This window comes from Helicoverpa armigera, chromosome 1 (assembly GCF_030705265.1).
Source record: "Helicoverpa armigera isolate CAAS_96S chromosome 1, ASM3070526v1, whole genome shotgun sequence".
Classification (NCBI taxonomy): Eukaryota; Metazoa; Arthropoda; class Insecta; order Lepidoptera; family Noctuidae; genus Helicoverpa; species Helicoverpa armigera.
In genome coordinates, this window is record NC_087120.1 from 14,282,822 (window position 1) to 14,303,604 (window position 20,783).

Sequence of the window (20,783 nt, forward strand, 5' to 3'; positions counted from 1 at the left end):
GTAATTTTTCTTTGAAATTAAATTAGTAGTTTTACCGAGGCAGAAGTTATACTGTTTCTTATACGCAACGGGGGCAGCAGCGGGCCGTTTATAGGGGGGTCTAGGAAAACAAACAGACTTGCATACAAATCACCGCATTAGTACGAGAGGTCTGCCTCCTCCCACGTATTGAAGTCGACCTGCCCTCGACGCGCGTATTTTTTGCGGACTACCGAGAGCAAAGGCATAATGGGTTTTTTTGTTTGTCAATCTCGGGATGTGAGCAGCTCAGCGGGCTATTTTATGGATCCTATTTCGAATACACGATATATAGTCGCGCTTTCTTTTGCAAGATATGTAAAACTAACCAACCTTGCGTGTACATATAGTAAATTGACGACGTTTCGTAGGCTGCAGATTGACTTTCAAAGTCATCATGATTTTTGAGCACAATAAAATAAGCAGAACATATTTGGTTCATTAATTAAATTTTATCAACGTTAATGTCATGTGTGTGGGACTTTATGTTGAATAGGCTGTCTGTCGTCTCGTGTGTGAGAATAATACATGTATTGTATAAAAAGATGCGTGATCAGTTCTCATGAGCGAAGTCGAGTCAAACGGTGGGAGTGCCTTCCATTGCCTTCGGATCGATCTAGTGAACAAAGTCACAATGTCTATCTAGACCTCTGTGCTCGAATACTCAAGACTGCACTTTTCTATCAAAATACTACTATTTTCATCTAAGTAAATTAATGTACAGATAAATAATTTGGTAAGTGTAGTTTAATTCAAATTATCTATATTAGAGGTATAACATACCTTCAATGTATTCTTGTTTATCGGTCTTATTACAACCGCTAATACATTTTTTTACTGCATGACACGCGTATATCTACGAATCTATCAATAGCAGACTAGACAACATTTACAAAATAAAATAAGTAAATAGAATTCGGTATTGTAAAAAAATTGACAGGAGTATCAACTGATTGATGTTGAAATAAGACATTAATAAACTATGGTACGCCACCGTAGTGGCGGTAAGTCCCCTCTTTGATGAGTAGCTCGGGAGGAGTCATGGCGCCCAGACGTACTGCATGACGCAGGTCCTCACCGGACACGGTTGTTTCGGGAGATACCTGCATCGAATCGGTCGCGGGGAGGCGCCCGGGTGTCACCACTGTGCGGACAGCATCTAGAGCACGGTGGACCACACAGTCCAGGTGTCGGGTCCTCGTCGAGGCTTTAAGCGGCGGTGACGTCTCGCGTCCGGCTCTGGTTCAGGCCATGGTCCGGGGCGAGAGGGAATGGGATACCGTTGCCTCCTTCTGCGAAGCAGTTATGCTCGAGAAGGAGGCGGTTGAAGAGTTCGCACCTCTCATCCCGGCCGCAGTGCTAGCTTAGCTACCTTACTAACTTACTAACTAAAGCTCTCTGTGATCCTTCTGAATCGCTGTAACACCCGGTGAGTAAATAACAACTAATAACATTTTTAATTTTGTGTGATTTAATTTCCTACCTACACTACGTTTGCCGAGGCGTGGTCTCCACTCTAGGACTCGTTTACCCCAACGGTAATCGGTTCTTCAGCTAATATGGCCAGCCCACTGCCACTACAGCTTGCTGATTCAGTGGGCTATGTCGATGACCTTGGTTCTCTGACGAATTAATTATCGTACCGTCCTCAGGCACGGTGGAGTGATGATTTGCGCAAGACGGCTGGCAGGAACTGGATGCGAGAAGCCGAAAATCGATTTCAGTGGCGTGCACTTGGAGAGGCCTATGTCCAGCAGTGGACTGCGATAGGCTGATGATGATGATGATGATGAAGAATTTCCTACCTCTGGTAGTCGAAATATTAGTTGTGACCATCAGGCGGCTTCGTAGGTCTTTACAATCAAGTCAAAAGTGTATAAATTCAACATTAGTTTTTCCATCAAGAATTATTTCCCAAGGTAACGTCGTAAATACACAAAATTGAGAATATCATCGGACTTATACAATTCCAACTTTTTGGTTTTGCGCTAGAATAAATCGTTTACATAAAGTTGTACATGAATATGATGCTAAAGTTACGTGCCGAGTTTAAATTTTATCTTGAGGTAGAATAAATGTAATATGTCACAGGGAAATTGTTAAACAAATTTTAGTTACGTACCTACGTATCACACCAAACTTCGAACAAACAAACGGTCTGGTGAATTTTCGTTAGATTAGCTGATACTACAGTATTTTATATTCCTATGAAAAAGTTGCCTAAAGACAACGTTCATGGGCTGTAAATCTAAAAAGGCTTTGTTTAAATTTTAGCTTCGTTACAATTTACGATGGCTGATATATATGGATGGATGATACGATGGCCATTCGAGACGTGCAGCGGTGCTCGACCATGAATTTATAGTAAATCACATGGCTTGGACGAGGCGACACATGGCTTTACCCATAAAAGTGCAGTGATTACCTTCCCCAGTTTCTCATTTTACCGATATCTAAACCAGGCACAATATCTTTTGAATTTTGCTACTCAGACTTGATTTAATAACTTTAACATACATTTTTATACGAGGTACCCTACACATTATGTTTGTGTTATGAAAAGTGCATGCAATGCAATTATTAAATAAATCAGTTACTGTCAAGAAACGAATGAAGCGGCCATGCACACTTAATAATGAAAAAATATTAGAATCCAAAAATGCAAAATGTGACAGCCTTTCACCCGCTGAAAGCGTGTTGAGATCTTTATTCGCGCAAGAAAAATGAATATTTTAATTCTTTCTCATTGTATTCTCACTCGCTCTGTAACCTACGGATACTCATACTCATGTGCTACGAGTATTGTGTTCTAAATAGCTCCTTTATCATACAATCTTCAAATAAATACATACCAATTTTAATCTCTAACGATTTATTATAGTTACCTAAGATGAGTTAAAGTGCTTCGCACACTTTCACACTTAGCACGCTTAGTTTGTTCGCACTTAGCCCGGGAAACTTCCAGGAAAACTTTTAAAGGCTAACCGTCTTGTATAAATGTGGCTGAAATATAAGCCATTCAATTTGGAAGTCATGAGGCTTGTACGAAAAGGGTGGATGATGAAAGAGATTGAAAGTTGAAATAAAAGTGGAATAAGGGACCGGCCTCCCAGATGGGCGAAAGGTCGGCCGAGTCACGGCCTAATTACACGGGCCATGACGCCTCCGATACACCCTTGTTCCTTGTATATCCCCCAAGTCCTACCCTATCGTTATCTAAATCTTCTACGCTTTTATCATGCCCTTTTGTACCAGATCTTAAACAATTTATTTATATGTTTATTAGAAACACGATATAAATGGCCGCCAAAATAAGCGACGCAGTATTCCCAATTTCAGCTTCCTACGTATTTTAAAAAAGGATAAAAGCGTCAATTGGTACAATTACTCTAATCAGTGTTTAATAAAAACGTATTTAAATAATTACTCGTTTTTGAGGTTAAGGTTGAGTTCACACTCTAAGCCGTGGCTTATGATCTGCAGTAGGTTACGTTTTAAAATGTGAAAAATACCGTAGCTTAACGAATGAAAAGCTTCGTTTTTAAAACAACTTGACGTTGAGGTTCAACTTGCGGTGCTCCACGGCGCGCGATGGTTGACGTTTTCATGCATCGCAATAAAATGTTTACTTTTTACGTGTCCGCTGTACGACTGGCGCTGTGACGATAGCTTTATTTTATAAACCTTTCTTAGCTTTGTAACAAAAAGTCCAAGTAAACAAAAAATACAAGTATTAGTCGGATGTCTTGTTATGATAACGAATTACAATAATACTGACATGGATTATGTTTTTGCCTACATTCTTTTATAGGGTAGGCGTTTTATTAACACAATTATGTTGAGTGCCACGCTTATTCGTCCATAGTTTGCAGAAGCCTATAAATACGGACGCTTTTTGCTTACATTTTGGGTATAAATCACCATTACAAATATTTGACCTACAATTTATCGCCAAGAGTTGCCAGTGAAATTTTTGGAGTCAAAAGTTAAATGTCCGCTCGTTTGAAATGCTTGACTAATTTCTACAGTGTTAGTACAGTCTGTCTTCTGGTATTTACCTCAAAACTCTTCCTCGGTTTTGACTGAATACACATGAACAGTTAATTTCAAGTGTTAAAGAATGGTTGCAAATGAATTGCCGTAAGAATTTAAGTTGTCATAACAAGCTCCAACTCCGTGTTAACTTTGACTGCGCAATAAGTCTTACACTTTTCATCTTTTATTGTATCAAGTTAAAACTTTAATCGCATCGATAAAACTTGTTCTTTAACTAGGGAAAATAGATCGTTTTATCTGCATGCGACCCACAGCCCCGGAACAACTCCTCCTCGGCCAGACAGATCACCGACCCCAAATATAAAGCAGATAGGCCAATTTCCAAAAGTGGATAAGCTGAGGTGATCGACATTAATCTAGCTTTCACGGTAACAAAAGCTAGTAATTTAGGCCACGGAAAACCGCCTAGGGACACAAATAATTGGCTAGTCTCTTTTCTTCGTTCTTTATTGTTAAATTGAGGTGACGTCAAATTATAAACTCAAATTATTTAAAATTCATTAACGTTTTATAATGTTATTATTTTTTTGCTTTTCAGAATGAACCGCATTCGCTCATAGCGATTCATTCGTTAATTAATAGAATGAGACCCTTTGAGAACTATATCTACCGATCTTGAAAGTATAATATTAAGATGGTACAGTAATCTCCCTATTCACGCCTTTATATGAACAAACACATCTTACACTAGCCGATATAAATATCCTAAGAATAATGTCAAGCACGTGAGTAGGCGAGCTGAGGAAATATCAGGGAATTCTTCACTAACTCTTGATATAATTCTTAAGCTGCCACTTACAACCCTTAGCGGTGCAGAGTGGCCAATTCAGTGTAGAACTTGGTGAATATACACTTTATACATTGGCCACGTGGTCTGAAAAATGCGAAGGAAGAATTATAACTACTAGTGACACGATATTACAGACTAGCGTACTTTCTACGTGAAGCCCAACATTCGGGATATAGGCTTACACGTGCACTACATTTCGCGTTTCATAAAATTTAACTCGCGTACACGGGTGGATTTAGAAGCTCACGACATGAGATTTTCAATGCGTCAATGCCTGTACGAATTGTGCGTGTAGCAAAGGCCTTCCGAACACTATCATCCGATATACTCTGAAATGTGTGTGTATGAAACAATACGTTACACGTTTATCTAGCTCATTTTAACCTTTTCAATAGACAAGTATTATAAATATTGCCGATGATTAAGGTACTCCAGCACCGATACCGGTGTTTTAAATAATATGAAATAATTGAAATAAAACAATTAATGACTGATTAACCTAAATATGACGAAAAACAATGCTCCTTTTCTGAAATACTAAATCGCAACATCCTAAGGTTTTGACCTTCGGGTAAATAGGCTAAGGTGAAGTTAATTGATTTGTTATGAAACGCTGATGGTGAACTACGTTGATTCGGCTTGTCTGAGACGGAATGATCGCTGGAGTAACTTCAGCGACGGAGATTGATAGGAAATGACCTGAGTTAGCGTTTCCCGCGTTCGCGTCCCACGCCTATCTTATAGCCACGTTTAGTTTTTCCGTACAATACCGAAGCTTGTTATTGTTTTGCGAATAGTCTACGGTTTCTAATGATCTGTAGTGAAATTGCGCTGTTACAAATGACCTTTTTCGTCAAAATACATTGATTGTTTTGGGTTTGAGATGGATCTGTACCACCTACCTAGTATCTTTATATTGATTTGAATCTGTAGAGCAATTAAACTACATACCTACATATCGCATTAGTTTACGAACGGATCGTAAATTGTTCACACAAATTCACTTTTGGTACTTTTCGGTCATATATTTTCAAAATGTATGCGGTTTAAGAAAATTCCTTACTTAATAAAATGTTTCAAAAGTTTCAAGGAAATATGATGTATACGGAGCATATACATATGTAGTTGTACTACAATACTATATTAGGAATCAACTTCAATGAGGATAAATTCTTTAAATAATCTTTTGATAGTGTTACGTCACGTTAATAATAAATGCCTGCCTGCACTGAATCTTAGTTTGTAGGAAAATCAAGGGCAACAATGTTACCTGTAAGAGATATTCTCTCCATAGTGATTCCATCATATTCAGGAAGCCATTCACCATGATGTACCAATGAATAACGTGTTTCGGAAGTTAGAAATTCATAGTATCGGAGCTTGAATGCGGAATCAAATGCTAAGGTGCAAATCGCATTGCCTACGGTTATCCTAAATGCATCAATTGATGAAAGTGTTTCGATATCGGCAGGTATTACTGTTAGGAACATTTTCATGCGATTTTCACCAATAAACAGGGTGGAATTAGTCAGATATCCGTAAAGCTTGAAGCTTATAATTAAATATTCTGCACGAGAAATTACTATTAGCCATTAGTTTAACGAATTCTGCCGTGATAGACATTATCCTAAAATACGAATAAAGCTAATGCGAGGCAACCGCATTGTTGCCGGTAAACTCGGCGACAGGTCAGATAATGCATAAAGTGGTCACACCGTTAGGCCTTCGTTAAAGATTTCATATTTAATGAAGAACCCACTCTTAAAATATATTGTGGGTAGAATTTTGGGTTTGTTAATTCTGGTAGAAGACCACATTAATTTGACATTACGTCTAAGGAAGTGAAAACACATATTATTGTATGCAAAGCCAACGTCAATCTGATATCGTCAATATTTATTGAATTAACAGAGGTTAATAGCACTCCTTGAAAGTTGCTTCACGACAGAGACCATTATATTATGTCTACAAACAACGGGCTCATTATTTTGCAGTCCTACATAAAATGCAGCTTTAGTTAAGCTGTTTGATTGTCAGTAAAGTTTTTGTAAAAAGAAATGCAGCACCCGAAATAGAATTTCGACAATTCCATCAAAACTTCGACAGGCCTATTAAAATTTGATCTCTGAAACAAATATCGAAAAAACAGTCGGAAAGGAAGATATTTTGTATGTTGCAACTGACAGCTGTCTGTAAGCTTTATTTTTAACTGAGCCTGGATTTAATGCAATGAATTCTACGATTGTTCAGGTATTTGCATTTTCATTAAATAAAACTGTATCCAATAATCAGCCATCACGCGTCACAAATTAAGGATGCATTTTGAGTTCTGAATTCTCAACTCACCTTTATCGCGACCTTGAACTCCGTGAACAGTTTTGACCGTGTCAACACGAGATGCAACCGTCAAACATTCCACAATAGGCCTTCATTTCAGTATCTACAGCTGTTTATGTACTATTCAAATAACGTTTACATTACCATTATATTTACATTAGTATGTGCGTGCCTGGACTCGATAGAGAAATAGGCGAAATTAGGCAGTACTTTATAGCGTTCACGTGTGAAAAGGTTCACGTACAAACTTTCAAACGATAAAGCCGAATTTATGCATCGGAAAAAAGTTAGTAACTGTCAGTTGAAATTTCAATACCGTCGCTCTTAATCCATTTCCTTCTATAGAAATATGTAGTAATATTTTTTTAAACGCTGACTGCATAAATACAAAACGATATGATATGAAAACTTTTTGTACCAATATTTTTATTTTTTAATTCACTAAATCATTGAAACTTGGGCTTAATGTAGCAAATAAATAAATCTAAATTACAGCTCTAAGTACTATTAAGTTCACCTAGCTTGTAAGTCAGGACCGTTTGTTACTATCAGGCATACAACAACTAAGGACACCTCTTTAAGTTTAAGAACTGACGTTATACTTTATGTCAATTTACCTTAAATTGTGCAAGGATTACAATTTTGGAGTTGTGTAAGAATAACACAGTTTTTTTCATAAAAATCACGTCACATTACTTTTGATTAGACTTGCCTATGTGTCTCTGAAAATAGTAGCGTTCTTAAACAAGTTCTGGGTTCTGGCGTTGGAAGGTCGCCCGTGTTTGAATCGACAATTACAATACAATACAATACATATTTATATTTTAATAGTCAATTTGCGTTCGCTCCGGTCATTTCGAAGGTTCCTCACCATGTAATTTACGAATCAATTCTAAGGCCCTTTTCAGATGCTCACGGGCACGGCACGATCGCCGTTCGTCTGAAGTCGAGATGTATGAGCCACTGGGCGAACGTGGGTTAACAGTATACCTGGGCAAAGGCTAGCAAGGCACGGACCAGAGTTGTATGCACGAGGAGAGCCTTAAAAGTCTCTAATTGCGTATTTACTAAGGTCAGCCTAGGCAACATCAAAGGTGAAAAAAAATTGTTAACGTCAATAGCATTCTGCATAACTGCATTGGCAAGGTAATATTTAATTCAGTTATATTGATTATTTGGTGTTTCATTGATAAATTATTAACTTCTACTGGGTAATGCTCGCATTACCAAGAAAAATATATTATTTACTGTATCATAAATTCAAAGAACAAATTGTCGTATAAGTACCATATCAGGAATTAATACATAACAATGCAAGTACACAATACCTACTTTGGCTAAAAATATCCCTGTGCCACTGCTTCAATATTTTTGTTCGGATAACCTAAGAGGTTATCAGGAATTGAATGCAGCAAAGTATTCTCATTTCTAAATTGAACTCTGCGGACAATGGCTAGCAGAGCGGACAAAGATAAGTAATAGGTACGTGAAACATACCTACATTTATCTAATTTAAAATTATTCGAAGCCAAATAAACAAAGTTACTAAGTAGTAAAATAATCACCTAACGGAAATTCTAGCCCAATTGAAATATTTATTTAGGGTTTTGCTGACTCTTAAATAAATGCATACTCAAATATACAAAGCAACTAGATATGTACATATGTATTCAGTAAATACCAAACAAAATGAGTTGAGAGCATCGTTTGGTTTGCGTATGTATTTGTCGTAGCCAAATAGTAGAAATGGCAATTCAATCTAATATCCCTTTGACTGAACTATGGTCAACTTGCCGGTATAGCTGATTGTTTTAAGATATACCCGCGTGGAACAGCTAGTTATATAAAAAGAGCCCGAAAAGCAAATATAGAAAACAATGTCTGCCTCTTTTAGAAAAAGGAACAATCCTTTCCAATATTTCACGTCATTCAGACACGGTTGAATAAAAATAGATAAAAAATGAAACACCCGCTCGTATGGGCACATTTTTCCACCGCGGCACGACATCAACAAACAGCAAATTGAATCTAACCGACGTCAACTCAGGAAAACGACAATGTTATTTAAGTATTCTATGTGTCCTGGAAATCTGTGGGTTTCAGTTCACAATCGGCTGAAATTATTTATTTTCTTGTTTTACACAGCGCTCTGTTGTTCTTGCCTATTTGCATAATCACAATCAATATGCAAAAACAAGCTTGGTATCTGAAGATTTATTGCATCCTGAACAGTGTAGCCTGCTATAAATTAGATGCTATTCATATCGAACGACCATTATCACGATAAATGACTACCGGACTACATCACCAATAAAAATACCCAGAAGCTACTTGTCTATACAAAGGACGACAAGTCGTTTAGAAAAAGTTTTGTCCTAAAACCAAGCTTATCCATATTCATACAACAGCGCGCATTTTTAATGAGAGAATTTGTTTCGTAAATTCTTCGTTTTGCAAAATAGATTAAGTTTAATTTAAAAGTTAACGCAAAATGTAGCAGAAAGTGAAAAATAAAAGGACAGTCGAGTGGACAGTCGAGCTAAGTTCCTGTGGTTATATTTCACACGCTATATTTTTATGTGTGGTTTCATGACTAAATAGGTATATTTAAAATTCAAATTGTTTCCGCGTTCCGCTCAATTATTTGTCTGGTCGAAAACCAAACTCCAAGTAATAACTGGACAAACATCTACTATAACTAAGTACTAACTTCATGATTAAAATAGGACTAAAGGGCCGAGACCTCCTCGCAATATGGCAAAAACGAACTCACAGCTGAAATAATTATGAAATATCCCCGTATTATATAGTCCAGAGGTTTTAATCAGTCTGTTGAACTTACATACATTTGAGTCGCATCATATTTCATCTGATAAGCCGTTTCTAAGCAAAATTTTATTGGGTTAGCCGCAAGACTCGGTGAAATATCTGTATTTAGTGTCTTCTATGTTGCTGTCATCCGCAATGCCACCCGGGGCGGATATTGGAATCGGTATGGAACGTTATACCATATTCCATATTTTATCCGATATTAAAATAGACACAGTTTGAAGTAATCCCCAGAATAAGATCCGTGTACTACGAACGTGTGACCGTGGCATTCGATGTAGTACGTTGCGAGCAGACATTCCTCTAACTTAAAAGGCATTCCTTCCACTCGGTGTACACAGTTTGCACTCTACTTCGTAATTTGTGTCGTCCTTGAGGTTTACACAGACCTCACCTAAATATTTGGAGCAGCGGTAACATTTCATGGAAATGCATTATTCATTTCGCAGTGGAGAAGATTCCGTAGTCTCTAATTGTCGTGCTGCATCTACCCATGAAGGTCATCTATCCAATTAATATCAAATAGATGACAACATTCAGCCGTTCAACTATGCATTCTTGATGGCTGGCTTTCCACTTCGACAGTTTTGAACGTTAGTCGATTAATATTCAGCTTATTTTATTGCAATTCAATAGATTTAATTTTCCAGATTCACTTTTACACTTGAAAAGCTGCAATTTTTCGTTATTCAAATAATTCGTTTTAATCAAAGCACCAGGAATTTGTCGGTAAACTGAAATAAGTCCTTGTTCACGCTATAAACAACTCAAGTTATCGATTCTTTCGATTGAAAGGATAATAGTTTAGTTCGGTTCAGATTTCGCAACTCATACACTCTCACACTCGTGAAGAGACCTCATGAGGCATTACTTCCACCCGAGTGATAAGCTTGAAGTGAACCGACGCGGACCGCTTGTCGCCCACACTAACCGTTTCGCACAATTTAATATATCTTCTTACATAAATAATGGATTTTGTTCAACTTGGCTTGAACCTTATTCCCAGAAGTTATCAAAACCTCAAATCATGAGTCCCCAAATAACAATAGTATCACAATACTACCCACACATTGTTTAAGTTTGATATTCTAATGTAAAGCCCCAGTTTAGTCAAGAAGGGAATGCAATTTACTGCCCTCTGGACGCAAAACTTTCAGTAAATATTCATTAGGCTTCTTTCCTGTGGGATGTAACTCACACACGCAAGTATTTCCCTCTCGCCTATAAATGTCTGGTATAGTTTGGCGAGTCGTAAACTGCTTATATTCATGCCAGACGTCTTAAACTACCCGACCGACACTGGGTACCAGTAAAATTACGAGGCTATCCTTGCAAACGTCGTCCTTTGCCGCTAATGTACCAAGTAATTAACTGAATTGACAAGATTTTTTTAAAGTAATTTAAATTGGGAACTTTTATACGTGAGTCATTTTTGCCATGAGCCCTTTCCCATTTTAGAAACCCATGTAGCGCGTAATTACTTTAAGCGAATCTGCTGCGGTCCTGAATTTCCAAATAGAATAAATAAAATCCTTTGAGTCAAGATCGGTCTTCATAATCAGTTACAGATTTGAAGCGTCTGCTATCAGGGTTGGACATGACCCGCAATTTCCGTTTACATCAATACCATGAAACACAATCTCAAAAGCTGCATAAATAAAGGTGGACTGCGACTGAACCAAGTTCATTTCCGTATGAAAGGGGACTTTATAAGTTTTGCGTGAGCTGCAGTGGTCAGGCTGTGGTCGCTCTGTGCCAAACCTAGCCTAAGCTACCGTCAAATCTGCGTAATATCGTTGTGGTTACAGCCATTTGAGTGATAGTATTAGTTTTCCACACAATATCATACACGTGTGTTTTGCGGTTCACGAGTGGTATCGGAGTCAAGCTTGGATTTCAAGTGGTGCTCAACAAATGGAATGAAACAGGAAGGCTCGCCGAAACATACCAACAATGTATAGGCTATTGTGCCAGACAGATAAAATATAAAAATATTTCTTTGAAATGGAACCCATTTGACGCGGTAAATGTTTCCGTGCGTTTTCACAAATGACCCAAAACTGCTTGTAATTTGAAAGGTATTATATTGTTTATATATTTTTGGAAGTTCATTCTTTAGACGGTGCAAGTAAAGACCTTAAAGTTCACTTTTGTGACTAAACTGTATACTCTCTTTGGAAACTAGTAACTAAATAAAAGTTAATGTTTTTTACATAAACTACAATGTCTTCCGAGTCCGGAGCGCATAACGTCTACTTTGTTTTGTATGTTATTTCAGTGCTTCTGTTTTAATGTCTCATAAGAGAACAAAGACTAGCTAAATTCAATAAACCGTGGTAATCCAGAAAAGTGAATGCCTACATGTTTAACGCTGATAACTGAAAATCGAAGCTCTTCACTTACGGTTGCTGATCAGATATCATTTGATAACTAAAAGCATATTTATCGCAGTAACTAGAATATTTCATTTGCGTAAACAACACCGTATTATGAGCATATCGCCATGTTTCTGTCACAATATGATGGATTAACGTGATATACATCTGTAGTCTACCATTTCTTGTTTGTTAAGCTTAAGGTCTACTGCCCAAGGTCGCGTCATTTGAGGTACGCATGCAATACACAAATGACGATTGTCAAACCACTAATGGAGAAAAGAATAATTTTACCTCCAACGATACATCGAAGGTAATGTAAATTGTAGACGATAAGTTATTAACTGTATTCTGTATTTCAAATTGTATTTGGCTGCCAAGTTGACTAAATTTTTTACCTACTAGCGGCATTTTGAAAAAAAAACTGCTGTTTATGACCACTGACATTCCGATTAGTTCAATAAAGGTAATTTTGCTAAGAGTCGACGTTTGACAGTAACTTGCGCAATAAATAGAAGAAACAGTTCTATGAACCGTAGAGTTAAGTTATATAGGAAGGTAGTCCATGAAAGTATTATCCGGTTTTAACGCGTGATTATTAAAAATATAAAATATCAATCAAAAATATCTATGGTCAAAACTTAATCACTTATTTGATTAACTATAAACTTACAATAAAGATTAATCATTATTTATTTATTTTCAGTAAGTCAGAATGTAGGTACTACCGTCCGCTTAAACGTTCCGACTGGCAGTTTGACAAAGACCGCACAAGTAGCATTGTTACTGTAAAATAGAGGAACATTATATTGAAATGGAACGCAACGCCTCGGATCAGCATTGAATGTATACAGACGACAAAACCGGCCTTAAATTTTACTTGCGACTTTACTTTCTGCAACGAAAACATCTGTGCCCAGAATTAAAATTCTTTGGCTATTCCAAATAAAACAGAAACAGTCGGATTGTACGAAGTTTATAATCGAAATTTGTAAAATGAGATCAGGCTATACGCACTCGGAATATAATTAACTAAGTTGTACGAGTATCCAGACAAACGATAGAGATTAATAAATGTTTCTTTCGTTAACATTTTAGGCGGCGGACGTAACAAAAATATATAGCATTTTTCTTTTCAGTTTTATCTGTCGGTGTTATTTTTCCAAAGAATTCCTTGGTGGCCGAGTAAATTTTAGTAGACTTTCATAAACATATTTTTCTCTTATATTATTTTGGAGTGTCTTGTTGCCTTTTTACAATAAATATTGAGGATTTTTTATGTTGTTGGTAGAAATAAATAAAGATATCTAATTTTCTAAGCCGTTAGGATAACAATACTCTAACGCCCTACATGTTATATGCATCGAGGAGGCTACACAATGGGAGGTTGTATCTAGCAAACAATAACTGTTGCCTTTACGAGATAATATGTCGGAGATAGATCAGTGAGCAGTCGACAGGCCCGCAGCGGAGCATTAATCACGAGCCGCCTCCGTAGCGGAGCCACGCAAAAATTATGGCCGCTTTATTAGACCTCTACGAATATACTCGTACTACGCGCTACGGAACTCTGTAGACCGCGACCACCATTAACTTTTACAAATATTTAGTTTTAATTTAACTTCCGACGATGCTAATCAAGTGTTAATTCGCGAATGGTTTTTTGAAAAAATATCATAAAATATTTATTTTCAACACAAATGTAGTTAAAGGATTTTTCGCCAGGCTCCTTAAAACATTTCTTTTCACTTTAAACTTCATTAAAACTTCTGAATAATTAAGTATATACCACCTTAATTCACTATTTTAGTGTTTACCAATTTCAATTAAAAGTTAACTTTCATAATGTTTGATCATATAATAATGTTTTAATTAAGTTGGTATATGTTTTTGGCGCCAGCTGAAACCTAAACAAGATGAATCTAATATGAGAGCGACAAAAGCGAATTCAAAATGTTATATAACGTAAGATGATGCAGAGCTGATGAGACAACAAACAAGTTACAAATGATTGTAAGTAAACAAATGGCTTACCGCCTTCGCTGAGAAGTTTGGAGCAAACAACCGGCTATTAAAGTTTAGGATGTAGACTTGAGAAAGTGTCGAGAACAAAGATATCGGAGTCGGAGGAGTTCGGTAGCGCGGGAGGTATCGCCGGCGGCGGCACTGGCACGCTCGCGGGGTGAGTGCGACTGCGGCGAGGGTGCGCGGGCAGGTCCGCTCTCCAGGGCGGCGAGACTTGGAATCGGCGTCGCCCTCCGCCACGGTTATGTAACACGCGCGGCGTAGCGCAGCGCGGCCCGGCCCCGCTCACCCCGCTTTTAGGGAAAAGATGAATGAGTAAAGTTTCCTAACGGACGTTAGTTCATGGATCGCGCTTGCTTTCAGATCGGCCCGCGGTTACATAAAGCCTCCCGCACATGCGCCGTGGTCGCTCGGCGCCGCATCTCGGCTGGCGGTACGGACGCGCGCGCCGGTCCTACGTGATGCTGCCTGCGGGGTTCGGGCCACGCATACATCACTGCCGCCGGCCCTTCTTCCGAATAAGTGGCGATCTCTACCTTCTACCCGCAGTTTTATAACGTACTACGAACGCACCGTCATATTTCTCGAGTAACTATGACAGTTCATTCCAATTCGTACGTAACGATATTTTATGGGATGGCAGACCCTTTACCCGCAGTGTCGTAATAAAAGTATTATTAATTAATGTCCTTTACCGGGGGAAAATCACCTTTATTACAGTTTATATGGATCCCATAGGCACCACTTTACAAAAATTATTCTAACCTTTGAACCTTGACATATTTGATATTTATTTTTAAAAGTAATATTTTCTTTTTTAAATCAGTATGTTTATGTTTACATTTATCTTTTGAAATTTGATATTTTTATTAACTATATTCTATTATTGGTATTATTCAAAACTGAAATATCTTTCTCATACTGGTCGGTAGACTAGATGAAAGAAATACATTGCAAAACGTAAACAGAAGATTTTTTTAACGACTTTTTAATACTTAGAGCTCGGTTCGCCTTTCTAGAGCCCTCACTTCGAGCTATACCTACGCAATCACAGCCGTGTGACGGTGTGATAGCCAGTCGCTACGTAAATTAAATATTTGATTCGTATTCCTTCCTGATTGCAAACCTGTACTTAAAAAAAGCAAGATATTTGTAATAATTTGTTGAAAGGTTCTTCTAACCTACAGACAGACATGTGTTGCTGTAGAGTTTGTTGCGCCAATTCTTTTTCCCAGCAAAAACACATAGGAAGTGGTGAAGGGTGGGCATTTTGGGGGCTGTCTTTTGTAAATTTCTGACGTTCGAAAAGTGCTGTTTTGCAGCCAAGTTTGAATAAATGAATTTTGATTTAGATTTTTTTGAAATAGGTATGTTATGTTGTTAGTGGTTTTTAGCTACGTGTTAGGAATATGGAGAAAGTTGTCTGACCAAAGGTCTTAGCGTTGTCAGTTTCTTTAAAAGGTTCGACACATATTTAATGTTATGAACCTGTATTTCTTCAAATCACTTTACGTTATGTGGATAATCATATTACCTATTTAAATTGACTTTAAAAAAATATATACATATTTTAATGTTATAGTCGTAAAACCGTAAAACACATAATTTTGTATGTGTATTACGTTAAGTACAAGCAAAATGAGTTATTTTCTTATCAAAATACGAGTAGACAAACAGACTAATATTGCAACTCTGTGGAAGCACATTAAATAATATTTACACGGACAAATAACTTTGAATAACGTGACTTTGATGTAGGGGTATCCTGCGGTTACGTGAATGCAGTTGAAATGCACTTTGTGAACGCACCAACGAAATGAAAGGATTCCAAATAAAACCTATTCAACGCGGTGTTTGTTGCTGAACCAGTATTTACTTACTGTTAACGCTTAAACGTCCTGTTCTTTGGCATATCAAAAGCATAAGAATCTCTGTATTTCCAAATATATACCTACACACTATACATGCCAACTAAAATAACATGTACTATATACAGGGTGTGTCGTTCACAATCACATTAAATCCTATCGCATATATTCTACTCTACTATATATATTATAGGATATTCTATGGCGAATTGTAAAAAAAAAAACCTAATCCATTCAGTGGTTTAACCGAGGGAGTCATTTTTAGTTTTTATAATTTACAACATCATGTGTAAAGCAGAGATAAAGTTAAGAGTATCGAATGTTTTGATCAGTTGACAGCTGTCAGTTTTCAAGGGAGAATTTCAGTTGTTTGTGATGACTGACTTTTAAGTAGGTATATGGTGTTCTAATTTTCACACATTTTTATTCTATTTACGTATTTTTCTTTTTTGTTTGTGTTAATCGACGTATATCAACCAGTATATTAACGCATTTCATTTAATGTGATTATGAACGACACACCCGATATACTAAAATTAAAATCAAAGCGTACATAAAAGAACATCAATTGGGCGTCGAAGTATTCCTCCGCATCACTGTACTCCGGAAAAGTGCCCAGAAGTTTGGCTGCATTGCCACTTTGTAATCTTTATAAATTTTTGTTCCAAGTGGTATATTTCTAGTTTTTCAGTGTCACAGCCCTTTGTTCATGTGTTATTGTTTTGATGGTTACTTTTGCCTAACACACTGGTCAAGGTAGTATGTGGATATTTTCACGTTGAAATAACTTATTATGTCAAGAATATAAATTTCTTACAAAATGTGTTAGGTCTTAAACCATTAATATTTAGTATTCATGCCATTTTTGCAATCTTGATAAGGGGCATTTTTCTCCGGATTATCCGTCACCTTTTATCAGTTCAATATCACTATAAAATTTTCAGGCACTCTGCTCGTCAGTAAAGTTTTTTCATCAACTTTACGGATTTCGCAATGAAGCTACACTTGAGCTATTTATAAGTCTTGCATGTTCTTGGAATTATCATACTAAGATTCCTGCAATATCATTGAGAGTTCGTTCCCATATTCTCTTTTCGCGATCACTGAAGCACATGTTTATTGTGCTAAAATTGTCCCAGTTATTGATTAAACAGCAAACCAGACACACTACGTTACACAATTCATACGTAATTTGTTTACGTAGCAGAGAATTATAGGATTGTTTCAGAATCGACCTTAAGTCTAGACTCATAGACTTAAGGTCGATTCTGAAACAGTCTTTATATTCCCGAAAACTATCTACAACTAGCGTATGAATTAAATCTGTATTATATTTATCGGACATATTTTTATAATTTCTGTGTAAAGATCTTATTTTTAAATAACTTAGTTGGTCCCTTTTGGTCTATGGAGCAAAAGCCCATGTCTGCCTTCTTTAACCAACTTTTAAAAAAATAGGGGTTTCTCAACTAGTCACAATAAAAGATAGTATATCTCGCAAAACAAAAGGTAGTATCACTTGTGCTTTTAAACGTTTGTACTCTAACAAAATACTAAAAGGTATCGCCAGCATTGAAGCTTAATGAGTAAATTGATCGAATTTGTCGGTAATCGAGTACGTTGTGAGAAGCTTTAGGTACGGTAAACTGCTTTGCGGTACATGTTAGAGAGAACGAATACTAATTACGAAGTACAACACGTAGTAACTATTATAGTTATCTGTGGTACAACTCGCACTCGGTTAGTTCTCCTCGAAAGCGTGATGCGGCGAAAATAATTGAACGAATTTACTATGTTGTATGTAAATTATTGATAATATAAAGTGTTTTTTTAATTAAATCAACTATGTACCTACTTATAAAAAGTATTAAAAATATATTATTACTATATACATATATAAGTATTCCCTTTAGAAGTTATTAATAATAAAGTAAAACCTAATTTTCAATTACTTGTTAAAGGGAATTTGGAATTATGTGTCGTGGGTTTTATAACGTTTTTAACTTAATTACTCCATGTACCTAAAATATTAAGTATGTGTATGTTTGTGCGAATGTTTTAAGTTATCTGAATAACCTCTTTTGTGAGAAGTGGGCAGAACTCTAAAAGCGCTTTCACACAAGCAGAATTACCTCTTGGATTTTTTTCACGCCATACATTGTGAAGAGCAAGTACCTTTCATGTGTCATCGTTTTGATCGGTAAGTAGTTGTTAATTGTTTGCAATTTTTAGGTCGGTCGCACACATTCGGTCCCCGGCTTAGGTTTCCTGATCAGGAATTCAGATCCAAAAACCGAAATACTCTTTTTTCGATTTTCATAAAACGTTCACAAAGGCGCACAATACTTTTTCCGAAAGGACATAAACCTGACATTCGTTTCGATTTGTTTTCCGTGCGCTAGGGTTTCTTCAGAAATTAAATTCAGAACGGAACAATTTGGTTTGGCCGCCGCACACAAACGAAAATTTTTAATTCTGAATCAAGGTAGAATCATCCTGTTCTGAATGGACGTGTATCAGAGCCCGCCTGTTACTTGTTTTTTTACATGTGTTAAAAAAGTATATTACAATTAACAAACATTTACAATATTTACATAAATAACTACCTAAAAATCATGTGATTACATCACTGGGCTACATCACCCGTACTGAAAAACCGAACGACAATCCGCTAGTGTACTAATGTAAAGCTGTAAGTAATGGATGTACCTAAGTTTATTTCGCCACCGGCTTCTAGGCCGATGCACCTAAGAATAGTTTTTTTTGCTTCTCAGTGTTTTTGGGAGTCGATTTTATTTTTTTGTAAAAAGTTTTTAACTTTTAGCTTTTCTGTGACAAGCATAGTTGTCACTATCCGCATATGTAGAAGGTTCTCATCAAGACAAATAATATAAGCCCAAACACGAGGTAGTTAACATAATATTCAGTTATCGAGTTCCCTCGACCTTCTCTGGTCTCCATCATCAGGTCAGCTCTAAGCCTTATATATTGCATAGTGTTATCAGACAAGTGTTAGTGTCAAGTTTTTACCCTGGAACCGTGCAAATAGTGTGACTTTTCATAGGAGCCTGCAAAGGCCTATTTGAAATAAAAACATTTTGATTTTGAACACACGCGATCGGTTAGCCCCATGGTTAGCTATTTTTTTAGCTCGTGTTATGGATGCTAACATAACTGATAAGCGATAAGCTTCATATTCTTTACATATAATAAAATTCATTTTTTCGGGGTTAAACATATTACATTTTTTTTGATACTGAGTTTTTCTTAGATATATTATTTTTTAATATAAGCCTCCTCGCGGGCGACAAAACTAGTACCGTTTAGGATCCAAAGATACCTATGAGTTCTTGCCAAACCACGAGCGCCATCTATCAATCGTGCTGTTCTTTCAGATGGGAATTGCCATCTAGTGCAAACGGTTGGAAATTCCGCGCCACGACTCAAGTCCGACAGAAAATTGTGGACCTATTTATTTCTGCATCTAAGCAACGACACACTAGCGCCGCCTCTATCGGACTTACGTTCGCGGACATAAACCCTTCGGTTCAAAATTATCGGCCGAGATGGCGTAACCCTCTTCATTTCCTAAACGGCTGATATATAACAACCGGTCAAAATAAACAGAAGCTGTGTAGAGGGGTGCCAATTGTTTTGTGCATTTGACAGCTGTCAGTTTACAAGGGAAAATGACGTTGTTTGGAGTGACGGAGTGACTGACAACAACTGTCAACTGCACCAAAAACGGTCACTGCACACATTTCCGCGTACCGTAGAATTTTTTAATGAGGAGGTTAATTTCCTCATACTTCAGTGGCTATTATATCAAGACCAAAGCGTATATGATCGATTTGTCCTAGTTAATATTTATATATTACATTTAAATTATATTGTATGATTTCTCAATAACTCCGTTTGTACCTAATTATAAATAAGTGGTTAGCTACTTACATTACAGATAATAAACCTCAAGGTTAATTCACCTTATCATTGCCCAAAATTAGTTGGAAACAAAACATTGATTAAAAACACTGTCCGTCGTTCAGTTTTATCACAAAATGGAAGCCAGGCCGTCGTCCTTATAGCCGGCGTCATGCACTCATCACTTGAAACTAATCACTAATATGTTACGGACTGATTATTTTGAACTGATTTCCACAGACGTATGTATTAGCGATCTGGCGGTTAAAGATGTATAATTATGTTCTGCGTGGAGTAATTGTTGCTCGATATCCCATATTCTAGGTTCGTCGAAACACGCACTTTCAAGTGATGCTTCTTTATCTTATACATTACGTCAACAGAAAACAACATTATTATCATTTATAATGTAAATGCAAGACTTAGAACTTAGAAGTAATAAGAAATTATTCATTTATTTACACTAGTTCCAATCTATTAAAAAATACATTTAAATTTCTATTAATCCAAAAGCTTAAAAAACGGTTAAATATTATTAACTTGAGTGCCCGTAACTATAAAAAT

The 20,783-nt window shown here is 36.8% G+C and overlaps 1 protein-coding gene across 3 annotated transcripts in view; it reads right to left on the minus strand.

The window, feature by feature from the left end:
• The window catches only part of LOC110379389 (frequenin-2), a 148,272-nt gene extending 127,848 nt beyond the window's left edge, over positions 1-20,424 (minus strand). For 2 of the 3 annotated variants that reach the window (XM_021339054.3, XM_021339052.3), the window contains exon 1: positions 14,440-14,778. The gene's annotated coding sequence lies outside the window, so the exon portion shown is untranslated. Of the gene's footprint in view, positions 1-14,439; positions 14,779-20,249 lie in introns of those variants that run through there. The other variant, XM_021339055.3, reaches the window with a different exon arrangement.
• Between the last annotated feature and the right edge of the window lie 359 nt (positions 20,425-20,783).